At 39.3% G+C, this 11,864-nt stretch overlaps 1 non-coding gene across 1 annotated transcript; it reads left to right on the top strand.

The window, feature by feature from the left end:
- Positions 1 to 7,288: 7,288 nt before the first annotated feature.
- On the top strand, positions 7,289 to 7,392 carry LOC130938205 (small nucleolar RNA R71). Its single transcript, XR_009069380.1, has one exon. It is a non-coding gene; the product is annotated as a small nucleolar RNA R71 (small nucleolar RNA).
- The last annotated feature ends 4,472 nt before the right edge of the window (positions 7,393 to 11,864 follow it).

The following is an 11,864-nucleotide window of genomic DNA, read 5'->3' on the forward strand; positions in this document are numbered from 1 at the left end:
AGAGCAGCATAAAGCTGTTTATTGCAGAAATGAGTGCCCCCATCACTAATTAACACTCTAGGGATACCAAATCTGCTGAAGATGTGTTTCTGGAGGAATTTTAACACTGTTTTAGTGTCATTGGTGGGTGTTGCAATAGCTTCCACCCATTTGGATACATAATCTACTGCCACCAGAATATAAGTGTTTGAGTATGATGGTGGGAAGGGTCCCATGAAATCAATGCCCCATACATCAAACAACTCAATCTCCAAGATTCCTTGTTGAGGCATGGCATAACTGTGAGGTAGGTTGCCTGATCTTTGGCAACTGTCACAGTTAAGCACAAATGCTCGGGAATCTTTATAGAGAGTAGGCCAGTAGAAGCCACTTTGGAGGACTCTTGTGGCTGTTCGCTCACTTCCAAAATGTCCTCCATACTGTGATCCATGGCAATGCCAAAGGATCTTCTGTGCTTCCTCTTTAGGCACACATCTACGGATTACTCCGTCTGCACATCTCTTGAAGAGATATGGTTCATCCCAAAGGTAGTACTTTGCATCTGTGATTAATTTCTTTGATTGCACCCTACTGTACTCTTTGGGTATGAATCTCACTGCCTTGTAGTTTGCAATGTCTGCAAACCATGGCACTTCCTGGATGGCAAACAGTTGCTCATCCGGAAAGGTTTCAGAGATTTCAGTGAGAGGGAGGGACGCCCCTTCTACTGGTTCTATTCGGGACAGGTGATCTGCTACTTGATTTTCTGTCCCTTTTCTGTCTCTTATTTCTATATCAAACTCTTGCAGAAGCAACACCCATCTTATAAGTCTGGGTTTTGAATCCTGCTTTGTGAGTAGATATTTAAGAGCAGCATGATCAGTGTACACAATCACCTTTGATCCTACTAAATAGGATCTAAATTTGTCAATGGCGTAAACCACTGCAAGCAGTTCTTTTTCTGTGGTTGTGTAATTCTTCTGTGCGTCATTTAGAACACGGCTGGCATAGTAAATGACGTGCAGAAGCTTGTCATGCCTTTGTCCCAACACTGCACAAATGGCATGGTCACTGGCATCACACATTAATTCAAATGGTAATGTCCAGTCTGGTGCAGAGATGATTGGTGCTGAGACCAATTTAGCTTTCAGAGTCTCAAATGCCTGCAAACACTCTTTATCAAAGATAAATGGCGTGTCAGCAGCTAGCAGGTTGCTCAGAGGTTTGGCGATTTTTGAAAAATCCTTTATAAACCTCCTATAGAATCCTGCATGCCCCAGAAAGCTTCTGATTGCCTTAACATTAGCAGGTGGTGGCAATTTTTCAATTACTTCTACCTTAGCTTGGTCCACCTCTATTCCCTTGTTCGAAATTTTGTGCCCAAGGACAATTCCTTCAGTCACCATAAAGTGGCATTTTTCCCAGTTTAAAACCAGGTTAGTCTCTTGGCATCTTTTCAGAACAAGTGCTAAATGGTTAAGGCAGGAGCTGAATGAGTCTCCAAATACTGAAAAGTCATCCATGAAGACTTCCAGGAATTTTTCCACCATATCAGAGAAAATTGAGAGCATGCACCTCTGAAAGGTTGCAGGTGCATTGCACAGGCCAAATGGCATCCTTCTGTATGCAAATACTCCAGATGGGCATGTGAATGCCGTTTTCTCCTGATCCTGGGGATCTACTGCAATTTGATTATAACCTGAATATCCATCCAGGAAGCAGTAGTATTCATGACCTGCTAGTCTTTCTAGCATCTGGTCTATGAATGGTAAAGGAAAATGATCCTTTCTGGTGGCTGTATTGAGCCTTCTGTAATCAATGCACATACGTCACCCTGTAACTGTTCTTGTAGGAACCAGTTCATTTTTTTCATTATGAACCACTGTCATGCCACCTTTCTTAGGGACAACTTGGACAGGGCTCACCCAGGGGCTGTCAGAAATAGGATAAATAATCCCAGCCTCTAGTAATTTAGTGACCTCCTTCTGCACCACTTCCTTCATGGCTGGGTTCAGCCGCCTCTGTGGTTGGACCACAGGCTTGGCGTCACCTTCCAATAGGATCTTATGCATGCATCTGGCTGGGCTAATGCCCTTAAGATCACTGATGGACCACCCAAGAGCTGTCTTGTGTCCTTAGCACTTGAATTAGTGCCTCCTCTTCCTGTGGCTCTAAGGTAGAGCTTATAATTACAGGAAAGGTATCACATTCTCCCAGAAATGCATATTTTAGGGATGGTGGTAATGGTTTGAGTTCGGGTTTTGGAGGTTTCTCCTCTTCTTGAGGGATTTTTAGAGGTTCTATTATCTTCTGTGACTCCTCCAAATCAGGCTGAACATCTTTAAAGATGTCCTCTAGCTCTGATTCCAAACTCTCAGCCATATTGACCTCTCTTACCAGAGAATCAATAATATCAACACTCATGCAGTCATTTGGGGTGTCTGGATGTTGCATTGCTTTGACAACATTCAACTTGAACTCCTCCTCATTGACTCTCAAGGTTACTTCCCCTTTTTGGACATCAATGAGGGTTCGGCCAGTTGCTAGGAAAGGTCTTCCCAGAATGAGAGTTGCACTCTTATGCTCCTCCATTTCCAGCACCACAAAGTCAGTAGGAAAGGCGAATGGCCCAACCTTGACAATCATGTCTTCAATCACGCCTGATGGGTACTTAATGGAACCATCAGCAAGTTGAAGACATATCCTGGTTGGTTTAATTTCTTCAGTTAAACCAAGCTTTCTGATGGTAGATGCAGGTATTAGGTTGATACTTGCCCCAAGATCACATAAAGCTTGCTTGGTACAATTACCCTCTAATGTGCATGGTATCATAAAGCTCCCAGGATCTTTAAGCTTCTCAGGTAAGCTTCTCAGAATGACTGCACTGCATTCTTCAGTGAGGTAGACTTTTTCAGTTTCCCTCCATCCTTCTTATGACTTAAGATTTCTTTCATGAACTTAGCATAAGAGGGTATTTGCTCAAGTGCTTCTGCAAACGGAATCTTTATTTCAAGAGTCCTGAGATAGTCTGCAAAGCGAGCAAATTGCTTATCCTGTTCCGCTTGGCGGAGTTTTTGAGGATAAGGCATTTTGGCTTTGTATTCCTCAACCTTAGTTGCTGCAGGTTTATTACCTACAGAAGTGGGTTGGGAAGCCTTTTTAGAAGGATTGTTATCAGCACTTGTATGTGACTGATCACCCACTGGCGTTTGAATACCAGGGGTGGAAGCTGGGGTGGCGTTAAACGCCACCTCCTTGCTTGTTATTGGCGTTTGAATGCCAGAACCATGTTCCTTTTGGGCGTTCAACGCCAGATCCATGCTTGTTTCTGGCGTTGAACGCCAGGAATGAGCATGGTTTGGGCGTTCAGCGCCAGCTTTATCCCTTTCTGGGCTCTGCCTGTCCTCAGAGGGATTTTGAGTAGCTATTTGTTTATTTCCTATCTTCTTGCTGCTTTGAAGTGAGGTATTTAATGTTTTCCCACTTCTTAATTGAACTGCTTGGCATTCTTCTGTTATTTGTTTTGACAGTTGCTTTTCTGTCTGCTTTAATTGCACTTCCATGTTCCTGTTAGCCATTCTTGTTTCCTGTAATATTTCCTTGAATTCGGCTAGTTGCTGAGTTAGAAAATCTAATTGCTGATTGAATTCATTAGCCTGATCCACTGGACTGAGTTCTGCAGTTACTGTTTTAGCTTCTTCTTTCATAGAGGATTCACTGCTTAGGTACAGATGCTGATTTCTGGCAACTGTATCAATAAGCTCTTGAGCTTCTTCAATTGTTTTTCTCATGTGTATAGATCCACCAGCTGAGTGGTCTAGAGAAATCTGAGCTTTTTCTGTAAGCCCATAGTAGAAGATGTCTAATTGCACCCATTCTGAAAACATTTCAGAGGGGCATTTTCTTAGCATCTTTCTGTATCTCTCCCAGGCATCATAAAGGGATTCATTATCTTCTTGTTTGAAGCCTTGGATATTTAGCCTTAGCTGTGTCATCCGTTTGGGAGGGAAATAGTGATTCAGGAATTTTTCTGACAGCTGTTTCCATGTTTTTATGCTGCTCTTAGGCTGGTTATTTAACCACCTCTTAGCTTGATCTTTTACAGCAAATGGAAACAGTAATAATCTGTAGACATCCTGATCTACTTCCTTATCATGTACTGTATCAGCAATTTGCAGAAATTGTGCCAGAAACTCTGTAGGTTCTTCATGTGGAAGACCAGAATACTGGCAGTTTTGCTGCACCATGATAATGAGCTGAGGATTCAGCTCAAAGCTACTAACTCCAATGGAGGGTATACAGATACTACTCCCATATGAAGCAGTAGTGGGGTTGGCATATGACCCCAGAGTCCTCTTGGACTGTTCATTCATACTTACTTCCATAATGGAATACAAGCTGAGAATTTATATGTTGAGAATTATTTAATTTATAATAGTGGAATAAAAAAAATGGAATATATATAAAAAAAAAATATTTTGAAAATATTTTGTGAAAATTTTTTCGAAAAATTTGAAATTGAAAATTGAAGTTTATATTAAAAAATTTCGAAAAAGTAGTTTTAAAAATAGTTGGAAAATAAAATTTTTTGAATTTTGAATTTTATGATGAAAGAGAAAAACACACAAAAGACACAAGACTTAAAATTTTTAGATCCAATGCTCCTTATTTTCGAAAATTTTTGGAGGGAAAACACCAAGGAACACCAAACTTAAAAATTTTAAGATCAAGACACAAAAAAAACTCAAGAACACTTTGAAGATTCACAAGAACACCAAGAACACAAGAAAGAACACCAAACTTAAAATTTTTAGAAAACTTTAATAAATTTTCGAAATTTAAAGAGAACTTAACAAGAAAACACCAAACTTAAAGTTTGGCACAAGATTAAATCAAGAAAAATTATTTTTGTGGATAAAAGTATAAGTTTTTTTTTTTTTTAAAAAGATAAGGTTTTGAAAAAGCACAAGAAAAACAAGAAAAGACACAAAACAAGAAAAACTCAAGATCAAACAAGAAAAATAAACAAGAACAACTTGAAGATCAATGAAGAACAAAGAACACAAGTCGAAAATTTTAAAGAAAAATATAAGATATGCAATTGACACCAAACTTAGAACAAGACACTAAACTCACGAAAATTAGCAATTATTTAAAAGAAAATTAATAAATTTTGAAAAGAAATTTTTGAAAAGAAACTATCCTATCAATATTGATTTAATGACTCTATAATAATTAAAAATAAGAATAAAATTAAAAATAACTTATTCCTAATCTAAGAAATAAAATAAGCCTTCAATTGTCCAAACTCAATAATCCCCGACAACGGCGCCAAAAACTTGGTGCACGAATTTGTGATTCGCACAACTAACCAGCAAGTGCACTGGGTCATCCAAGTAATACCTTACGTGAGTAAGGGTCGATCCCACGGAGATTATTGGCTTGAAGCAATCAATGTTTATTTTATTTGTCTTAGTCAGGATGTCAACAAAATTGTTTGGATTACTTGAACAATAGAGTTACTTGTTTATAAAGGACTGGGGAATACGTTACTTGTTGTGCAGTAATGGAGAATATGTTGGAGTTTTGGAGATGCTTTGTCCTTTGACTTCAACTCTTCCTTGAAATCCTCTTCTCACATGCAAGTTCCTTCCATGGCAAGCTCTATGTAGGGTGTCACCGTTGTCAGTGGCTACTTCCCATCCTCTCAGTGAAAACGTTCCTATGCTCTGTCACAGCACGGCTAATCATCTGTCAGTTCTCAATCAGGTTGGAATAGAATCCATTGATTCTTTTGCGTCTGTCACTAACGCCCAGCCCTCAGGAGTTTGAAGCACGTCACAGTCATTCAATCCCGGAATCCTACTCGGAATACCACAGACAAGGTTTAGACTTTCCGGATTCTCATGAATGCCGCCATCAATCCAGCTTATACCACGAAGATTCTGATTAGAGAAGCTAAGAGACATTCATTCAATCTGATGTAGAACGGAGGTGGTTGTCAGGCACACGTTCATGGGTTGAGGAAGGTGATGAGTGTCACGGATCATCACCTTCTTCACAATTAAGCGCGAATAAACATCTTAGATAAGAACAAGCGTGTTTGAATGGAAAACAAAGGAATTGTATTAAATCATCGAGACGCTGCAGAGCTCCTCACCCCCAACAATGGAGTTTAGAGACTCATGCCGTCAAAAGTATGTAATTCAGATCTGAAAATGTCATGAGGTACAAGATAAGTCTATAAAAGTTGTTTAAATAGTAAACTAGTAGCCTAGGTTTACAGAAAATGAGTAAACTAAGATAATTGGTGCAGAAATCCACTTCTGGGGCCCACTTGGTGTGTGCTGGGGCTGAGAATAAAGCTATCCACGAGTAGAGGCCTTTCTTGGCGTTAAACTCCAGGTTATGACGTGTTTTGGGCGTTCAACTCCGGATCATGACGTTTTTCTGGCGTTTAACTCCAGACAGCAGCGTGTACTTGGCGTTCAACGCCAAGTTACGTCGTCAATCTTCGCGCAAAGTATGGACTATTATATATTGCTGGAAAGCCCTGGATGTCTACTTTCCAACGCCGTTGAGAGCGCATCAATTGGACTCCTGTAGCTCCAAAAAATCCATTTCGAGTGCAGGGAGGTCAGGATCCAACAGCATCAGCAGTCCTTTTTCAGCCTAAGTCAGATTTTGCTCAGCTTCCTCAATTTCAGTCAGAAAATACCTGAAATCACAGAAAAATACACACTCATAGTAAAGTCCAGAAATATGATTTTTGCTTAAAAACTAATAATATTTAACTAAAAACTAATTAAAACATGCTAAAATCTACAAGAAATTACCCCCAAAAAGCGTATAAAATATCCGCTCATCACCCCACCCAAAGTTTGGGTGGTTTTTCCAACCTGGGTTGTAAGTGTTGGAGTGTGGATCATATGATTGCTTTTGTTGGTTTCCCACATAGTTGGCCTCTTCCCAATCACCTCCTTCAATGCTTACTTCCTCTTGATCTTGTGTGTGTATTGCAGCCACTTGCTTTGTGTCTAATTTCCTGGTGAGCTCTGCTAGTTGCTTGGCAAACACCTTGTTTTGGGCTAGAATTGTATCAACATGGTTCAGCTCCATGACTCCCTTAGTGTTGTGTCTCTCTGAAGCATAGTAGTACTCATTCTCAGCCACTGTCTCAATCACTTCAATGGCTTCTTCCATAGTCTTTTTTCTGTTCAATGAACCTCCTGATGAATGGTCTACAGCCTTCCTTGATTCATAAGAAAGTCCATCATAGAAAATATGCAATTGCACCCAGTCAGGGAACATGTTTGGTGGACATTTCCTTGTCAATTCTTTGAACCTCTCCCATGCCTCGTAGAGCGTCTCACCATCTTGTTGTCTAAAAGTCTGAACCTCAGATCGAAGCCTATTGACCTTTTGTGGGGGGTAGAAACGTGCCAGAAACTTGCTCTCCACCTCATTCCAGGTTGTTAGGCTGTCCCTTGGGAATGATTCCAGCCACTTGGCTGCCTTGTCCCTAAGTGAAAATGGAAACAAGAGCAGTTTATAGGCATCTTCCTGGACTCCATTGGACTTCACAGTGTCGCAAATTCTCAGGAATTTTGTGAGATGTTGGTTTGGGTCTTCATTAACACTCCCACCAAATGAACAATGGTTCTCCACCAGTGATATTAACTGTGGTTTGAGTTCAAAATTATTGGCCTGAATGGGTGGTTTCTGAATGCTGCTTCCACAATTCCCAGAGGTTGGGTTTATGTATGAACCAAGAACCCTCCTCTCAGGAATGGCATTGTTTCCATCAACCCTCTCATGGTTGTGAAATTCTCTATCCATGTTGAGATCTAGAGCTTCCTCAAAGTTGTCCTCAGATTCTCCTTCAGATTCTTCTTCTCTCAGTACTCTCTTCCCTCTTGCTTCCATTCTAAGTCTATGAAGGGTCCTCTCTGGTTCGGTATATGGAGGAGTTGATATTTCTCCTCTCCTACCTGTCATACAAGAACACACCACAAGCAACAAACAAGTGGAATACTCTTGGTTAATGGAAGAGTATGGTTAGAGCAGTTGAGGAATTAATTCAAATAGTTAGTGGGTCAGTGAGTTAGTTGCTTGAATTGAAAGGCATAAGAAAGAAAAAGCAAGTAACAGAGTGCAGAAATTCAAAATTCAACAAGTAACTTGAACTAAATTAACAAAACAAGAAGAAAGAAATGCTCAATCTAGTTAACTTCCAATTTGAGAATTGTCAATCGAAAACCAATCCCCGGCAACGGTGCCATAAACTTGATGCGCATAAACTTGTTATGCTACGATTTTAGGAAGTTGCACGAACGGCAAAATTCCTTCCGGCAAGTGCACCGGTTATCGTCAAGTAAAAACTCACAATAGAGTGAGGTCGAATCCCACAAGGATTGGTTGAATGAGCAATTCAAATTAGAAGCTTGTTTAGTTGAGCGGAATCAACTTTTGGATGTGAATTGCATAAAGTAAATGTGGCAGGAAACGTAAATTGCAAGGAATTAAAATTGCATAAACTTAAATTGCGAGAATTAAGGTGCGAGAAGGTAAATTGCTGAAAGTAAAAGGGATGGGGGTGATTGCATGAATTGAAATTGCAGAAGGTAAATAGAAAGTGTAGATCAGAAATGGGGAGTTCATTGGGTGTTAGGAGATATTGAGATCTCCGAATCAAAATATTTTTATCTCTTCCTCAACCAATGCATTCATTAAATCTTGCTTGGCAATCTTATATGATTGGATCCCAATTCCTTGGCTCACCAATTCTCTCTAAAAACAAACAAATTCCCAATCCCTTGGTTTAAATGTTCATAAGAAGAGATGATGCTCGATCACTGATTATACCACACAGTTTCATGAACCACAATTTGGTAGGATTACATGTCACAATATCCATCCAAACCCCAATTCAATTCACTGTGAGAAAGCTTCTCTAGCATGAATCCATCATTCCTTTCCCAAGGTTCCGAAGGATTCCAATTATGGGTAGTTTCTTTCCCAAGACAACTACCCAATGGAATTAGATCGAGAAGCTTTCTAACAAAATTCAAGAGAAAAGATTGAAGAAGAAGATAAAAACTATTATTGATTCATTGAATTACAATAGAGCTCCCTAACCCAATGAAAGGGGTTTAGTGAGTCATAGCTCTGAATTCAATTACAAAGTATGAAAAATAGCAAAATGATCAAAAGTTCCAAAGTGTCAAAAAAGTTTCAACTAACTTCAATTCTATCCTATTTATACACTTTCTAAATTGAGCTTCTGTTGAGTTTCTTGGGCTTTGAGGCTTTTTCTTGAATTCCTTTTGCTTTGGGTTTATGATCCATAATCCTGATGAGGCTGTGATCCAATTCTGTAACATTCATTGAGCAATTTTAGTGATAAACAAGTAATGACACAAGACTCAACAAATTGAAGTTCCAGACTCATCAATTCTTCCGGCCCAATCCCATAAACCATGATATTCAATTGGGTTTCATACCATAATACGTTTAAGTTAATATTTGTACTCAAATGCTAACTTAAACTTCAATATATTTGGCCCAGAAACCCTTTCAAAAGGTGGCGTTTAAGTTGAAGTTTAAGTTTCAGTTTAAGGTTAAACTGAAACTTAAACGTGGAATTGGAAGAAAGCAACAGTAATTAATCGAACACGTTTAAGCTTCAGTTTAAGGTTAAACTGAAGCTTAAACGTGGAAATGAAGATTGCAACCCCTGGAGGCAATTCTGGTCGAACACGTTTAAGCTCCAGTTTGAGGTCAAATTGGAGCTTAAACGTGGAAATGAGAAGGCAACCCTGGAGGAGCAAAAACGCCGAACACGTTTAAGCTCCAGTTTAACCTTAAACTGGAGCTTAAACGTAGGAATGAAGAAGGTAGCCTAGGAGTGTGAATGTCGAACACGTTTAAGCTCCAGTTTGAGGTCAAACTGGAGCTTAAACGTGGAAATGGCTTCCTGGTGCATAATGTGGTTCGAACACGTTTAACCTCCAGTTTAAGGTTAAACGTGGAAATGCTCCCTTGGTGCCATTCTCATTCTGGCGTTTAACCTTCAGTTTAAGGTTAAACTGGAGGTTAAACGCCAGTTTCCTCTTTTCTCAGCTTTCATGATTCTGGCGTTTAACCTTCAGTTTAACCTTAAACTGAAGGTTAAACGCCACTTTCAGCTTTGATGCATTTCCTATTCTGGCGTTTAACTTCCAGTTTAAGGTTAAACTGGAGGTTAAACGCCACTTTCAGATTCTCCACATGTGATCTTCAAGCTTCCTTTACTGATTTTGTTGCTTCCTTGCCTAGCCTCTTCTTCCCTGAAATCATCCACACAATTGCATCAAAGTCTTGCAAAATTTCATGAGAAGTCTTCCATTCATAGCATTCAAGTAATATAACTAAAAACTCATGGAATTTGCATCAAAATTACACTTGTTTGGATGATTCATTACTTTGTTGTTCATTTAACCATTCTTGGTTACTTTAAGCTCAAGAAAATGCATAAAACAACTAAAACTAACAGAAAAATGCTAGTGAAACTAGCCTAAGATGCCTTGGCATCAATAGTTTCACAAATCCTGAGGAAGATGGATAAGTGTTGGTTTGGATCTTCAAGTGGACTTCCTCCATAGGAGCAATTGTTCTGCACCAGAGTGATAAGTTGAGGCTTCAACTCAAAATTATTTGCATGAACATTGGGAGTGAGTATGCTACTCCCGCAGTTTCTTCCATTGGGGATAGTGTAAGAGGCCAACACCCTTCTTGCAGGCTGGGTATTGTTGCTCACTCCCTCTTCACGCACCTCAGCCTTCATGACTTGCAAGAATCACAAACAAACCAAATGAAACATGGACATTCTAATGCTAGAATGTGGTTAGAGGGTTAGGTGACACAATGTGTCAAACAGTTAATGTGCTTAGTTAAAAAGAAAAAAATGCTTAATCTAGACCACCACCTTACATAATCATTGTCAATCTATTTCAATCCCCAGCAACGGCGCCAAAAACTTGATGTGCGGAAAACGATCCGACACAAAACTCACCGGCAAGTGTACCGGGTCGCATCAAGTAATAATAACTCACATGAGTGAGGTCGATCCCACAGGGATTGAAGGATTGAGCAATTTTAGTTTAGTGGTTGATTTAGTCAAGCGAATCAAGTATTGGTTGAGTGTTTTGTATCCAACAGCAATTAAACAACAGGAAATGTAAAGGGGGAAGGGAAGAATTGCAGAAATTAAAAGGAACTGAAAGTAAAAGGACTGAATCTTAAAGAACAAGAAATTAAATGACTGAAACTTAAAGTGCAAGAAATGTAAATTGCAGTAACTTAAAGTGCAAGAAATATAAATTGCTTGAATGAAAAAGGGATTTGAGGATTGGGATTTCAGAATTTAAACAATGGAAATTAAAGTGCAGTAAGTAATAAAGCAGAAGATGAATTAGAAATACTTAAAATTCATACAGAGAATGGAAAGGGATTGTAGCAGAGGTTCACAGAAGAACCAAAAGGAAAATGTGATCTCAGGATGCCAGAGACTAGATAGCAAAGTCTAGATCTCAATTGCCTTCCCAGATCCAAATTCCCAAAGCAATTAACAAGAAATTGAAGAAGAAGCAGTAAAGGGAATGTAATTGAACTCAATTATGCAGAAGAGAAATTAAAGAGCTTTTGAGTGGAGATTGAGATAGAATTTCCTCAATTCTTAACACCCAAGACTCAAACAAGAAAAATAAAAAATGCTCAAGCAAGAACCAGGAAGAAGAGAGATCAATTCTCCTCCCCAATTCTTTGAAATCTCAGTTCCTAGCTCTCAATGAAATCTCCAAAATTCAAAAGGTTCCAAATTCAAAAGTAAAGTGAAAGGTCCTAAT

Source organism: Arachis stenosperma, chromosome 6 (assembly GCF_014773155.1).
Source record: "Arachis stenosperma cultivar V10309 chromosome 6, arast.V10309.gnm1.PFL2, whole genome shotgun sequence".
In the NCBI taxonomy this organism is placed as follows: Eukaryota; Viridiplantae; Streptophyta; class Magnoliopsida; order Fabales; family Fabaceae; genus Arachis; species Arachis stenosperma.